The sequence below is a fragment of the Chrysochloris asiatica genome, unplaced genomic scaffold (genome assembly GCF_000296735.1).
Source record: "Chrysochloris asiatica unplaced genomic scaffold, ChrAsi1.0 scaffold00303, whole genome shotgun sequence".
In the NCBI taxonomy this organism is placed as follows: domain Eukaryota; kingdom Metazoa; phylum Chordata; class Mammalia; order Afrosoricida; family Chrysochloridae; genus Chrysochloris; species Chrysochloris asiatica.
Window position 1 is genome coordinate 3,183,002 of NW_006408821.1, and position 4,601 is coordinate 3,187,602.

Below are 4,601 nucleotides of genomic sequence, written 5' to 3' on the forward strand. Positions count from 1 at the left end.
AAATCCAATGTGTGTGTCACAGAAGCAAAAACACATTTACCAAGGCTGGGGTACTCTTTACCAAAAAAAATTATCATTTTTGTTTCTAAATTATTACTCTAGTTCCAGTCAGCAATCAGTACAGCAGACTTACCTGCATGCATTCATTTTGAAAGTAAATTAATAATTCCTCAGAATCATTCAAGCTCAGTTCAGAAACAGTTTTATTCCCAAACCCTTTTGTCATTACATATTCCTGCTTTTTAAAAGTAGATTTGAAATAAATAATTATATTAGTCTAGTGATTATATGGGTATTAGAAAAGAACTTGAGTTACGTCAATTCTGTTTTTGTATGTGAGTATTTAGAGTTTTTCTTAGTGCAAAGATTTTAAATGCAAACCTACATTTAAAAAAAAAAAACTGCAAATTTTGGAGGAGAAAATTTTGGCATGGCATTGAAAATTTTGTTCTACCTTGAGCTATTATGATGACTCTAAATAAAACATGGTGAATTGAAATGCATTTTTTAAAAATTATTAGTCTAATCCAAGGACAAATAAATAATAATTATCATATCATGATTACATGGATATTACTAAAAAATATTATGTTATTTAGGAGTAGGAAAGTAATAAAAAACTTGTCATCTAAGGATCTCAAACATGGTTGTGAAACCAGTGATGAGACAAATGTGTTCGTCTGAGAATGTGCCTTCTATAGAATAATTGACACACTGATAGATGAAACCAATCTGGACCTACCCGCAGCCTAATGATTCAGGACATTCAGAGCACATATAGAATGTATAAAACTAGAGGCTTTCATTATAAGCCATGAGCATTGTGAGCAATATTATTTAGGTTTATTTTGGCAATGGTATGCAGAAACACATAGTATCTTTTAAGAGTTTCTTTCATTTACTGCTCAAATTGTTTTTAATTACTAAGGTCACTATGAGTAGGCGCCGACTCGATGGAACCTAACAACAACAACAAATTTCACCCAACACATGTCTTAATTATAGAAAGGTCTTAAGGATTATCAATTGATTGACAAATACACAGCTTTAGACTCAAGGATTGGAAATCCTACTAAAGAGAGAAATAAATCCATATGAAACATAATAAAGATGTTAAGTAGTGTGCACATGATGATTCCTTCAGAGGTTAAGAGAAGACAAAATATTATTATGTTATTCATGATTACTGTAAAGGAATTGATAAAATCTGTTGAATAAGCAGTACTGGGTGTTTTGTTTTTCAAATGATTGGATTAAGCATGCTTACTGTTGAGCTGTAGGATAAACACTGAACTGCTAACTACATGGTTGGTGGTTAGCACCCACCAGACACTCCTCAGAAACCCTATACTCCTGTATAAGTTAGAACTGACTTGAGGACACTTAACAACAACAACAACTGATGAAGGAAGGTGTGTGGAAATTTTTTAAAAATTAAGGCATAATTGAGTACAGCATGCATAGGGATATGCTTGTAACAGAGGTGCTATCATTAGAAACAAAATGTACTGAGTTCAAATCTTGTTTCTTTCCAATCTGCATAATGAAGGAAATTAACCTTTCAGGAGTTTTGTTTTCTTATCTATAATGGAACTAAATTATAGTGGAATATTTAAGAACAAGTGAGATAGATTGCAAAGTGACTGACATATTACATACATTAAAAATCCATTTTCATCACACAAAAATTTTCATATCCTTATGCATCTTGCTGTATGTCTTGTTTCCATTGCTAAACTAAAAATGTATCTAGATTTTAATGTTGAATTTAAGTATGGGATTATGAAATCTAGAGAAACAGAGCCATGTATCTAGGGGATTCAGACATAGAATGAGATTGTTATATTATTTTGTTATATATGACAAACATAGTCAATACATTTCATGTAAACACTGATACAATGGGAGTGAGTCCATAACTTTCAAGTCTTTTCAGGTGTGAATGAATTAGGCTGGATAATAATTTGGAAGAAATGATAAGAATGCCCTCTGTGTATCAAAATTTTTCTTTATCAGATGCCCTGATGAGTTAAAACATGAAGGAGCAAAAAGTAAAACTAGCACATTAGCCAATGAGTCAACATGCACATTCACACACATCTTATTACAAGGATATTGCAAGGTTTAAAGTACTAGTGCTGAGACATGTTCAATTTGTACTGAATGAAATTCTGTTCCATTGAATGTGTCCTTAGAGACAGACACACTAATTGTATGATTTCTAGGTTAAGTAAAGAGTTCTTTGAAGAAGGTGCTTTCTGCTTTAATATTTTTATTTGTTATAGTTGTTCTTCTGTTTAGCATTTTTGTTGTTATTGTTAAGTGTCGTTGAGTTGTTACTGACTTATAGAGAACTTGTGTAGGTTTTTGAGGAGTAACTTGGTGGGTTTGAACTGTTGATCTTGTGGTTCAAACTAATCTTGTGGCATTTTTGTTGTTGTTGTTAAGTGTCTTCAAGTCAGTTCTGACTTATAGTGACCCTGTATAGCATTATCAAGGAGCAGCTGGTGAATTTGAACCTCTAACCTTGCAGTTCAAACTGAGCATCTTTGGAGTTGATTCCAACTCATAGAGACCCTGCTTAGAGTTTCCGAGGCTGAAAATTTGTATAGAAGCAGAAAGCCTCATCTATCTCCTGCACAATAGCTCATAGTTTTAAACGGCTGACTAAGTTAGCAGGTCAACTCATAACCACTATGCTGCTAGAGCTCCTCTGAGCGTCTTTAGAAGATGATCTATTTAAAAACCATTCATAAAACTTAAACAATAATATACTTCCGGTTTGGGGGCAGAAAAAGCCAAGATAGGCAGCAGAGGCTTCTTGGTGAGGTGTGAAAAATCCACAAAAGATGCTTTGCTGGAACAGTTCCAGAACTGTAGATCTAATATAAAGTGCAGGCATCAGTTTTCGATGTCCACCAGCAGAGAAATCTGACTGTGGCAGGAATAAAAGGTGATTTCAGAATCAACTGGAATGCTCTCTGCAGCCCACAGCCTGGGAGATCAGAGGGCGAGGCCACAGCCAGGCTGATACAGTGTGAAAGTCATGGAGCAACTTGTGGGAAAAAAAGGTATGGTACTTTTTTAAGATTTTCTTTCCTCCTCTTGCCTGTCACACGCTCTCTTCTCAGCCTGGGCATCTACAGGTGGATGTAAGCGTACACCAAAAAGGGTACAGCGTTGAGCACACAGGGTCCAATTTTCCCACATTGAAAAGAGGAAATCCCTGATAGCCCCAGCAGTCCCACAACCTAATTATTTGACTGCTTCTTATGATGTCTGACTCTGGGACTCATCCCTACAGTTGATTCTCTTTTTTGGGTGGAAGTCATTATTTCTGCCTTACCTAACAAGAGACAGCAGGTCTGGCAATACAGCCAAAGTCTATTTGCACATTGTAAAACTCCAACATAAAAGATAAGAGCAAAGACCAACTACTATATGCAAGGACACATTCATTTTGAGAATTACACTGTGCATATGCAGATATTTAAGTGACATTCAGAGATAAAATTGTGAGCAATTTTTCTTCCATTCATTTCTCAATATCTATTTGTGCACCTTCATGGTGGTGACTAGAGGGGGGCATGAGCAAGTGGACACCCCACCCACTGCTGAAGGCTACTGTGCACACACACTGACCTGCACAGCACAGGCTACTGGACAGTCTGCTATAGTTTTGTTTTTGGTTTTGTTGCTGGGTTTTGTCTCTGCTTTTATATGGTGTCTATTTTTGGTCCTATTGGTCTCACTTTTTTCCTGAGGGTGGGAGTTTTCTCATCCTATGTTACCCAAGAAGAGAGAGCAATCATGGCCATATAGCCATGGTACAAGCATAACCCATAATATCCCACCATCCAGACAGAAGCCAATACAAGCTTCTACGCATTACATAGATAGCCAACACTTGCTAAGATAGCATGCAGTTGAGTAATAAGAAATGTGAAAGGGGAAACTAATTTCCAGATCACATTCACCAGGAGACACTCAGTAACTTTAACAATACAGAAACATACATTCATTTAATCATTGAAAACATGTCTTACTATAGAAAATGTCCAAGAAAAAACAACAAAAGATATCACCACATTTCCAGAAACAGAAAAGAGTAACAGAAAAATGACCTGGAGGAAGGCATAGATTTATCCATTAGAAAAAGATCAGGCAGAGAGGGGAAGGATCAGAGCCACCCCCAACTTACTCCTGATGAAACCTCAGAGATAAAGGTGTAGACATTCTTTTTTTGTCTTTTTTTGTATCTGTTCATTGGTCTCTCACTGTCTGTGCACCTCCATTCTGGTGATTAGAGGGTATGCCTGAGCGAGTGCACACCTCTTCCACCCCAAAGTGTTCTAAGATGCATGCACACAGATCTTCTCAAAATATTAAATGAAAAGTTTCCACTTAAAACTAAACAGCACAGAAACAAGATGGTGGATCGGGTGGATGTATAGCAGAGAGCTCCGCCAACAACAACACAGAATACCTGACCAAGCAGGCTCACGGGCTGGTCCCAGAACTCTGAACCGCATATAAAGGAATACTTAGAAGGTTGGAAGGCTCACAGCTGGGGGAATTTGTGGCAGAAGCAAGAATTCTAT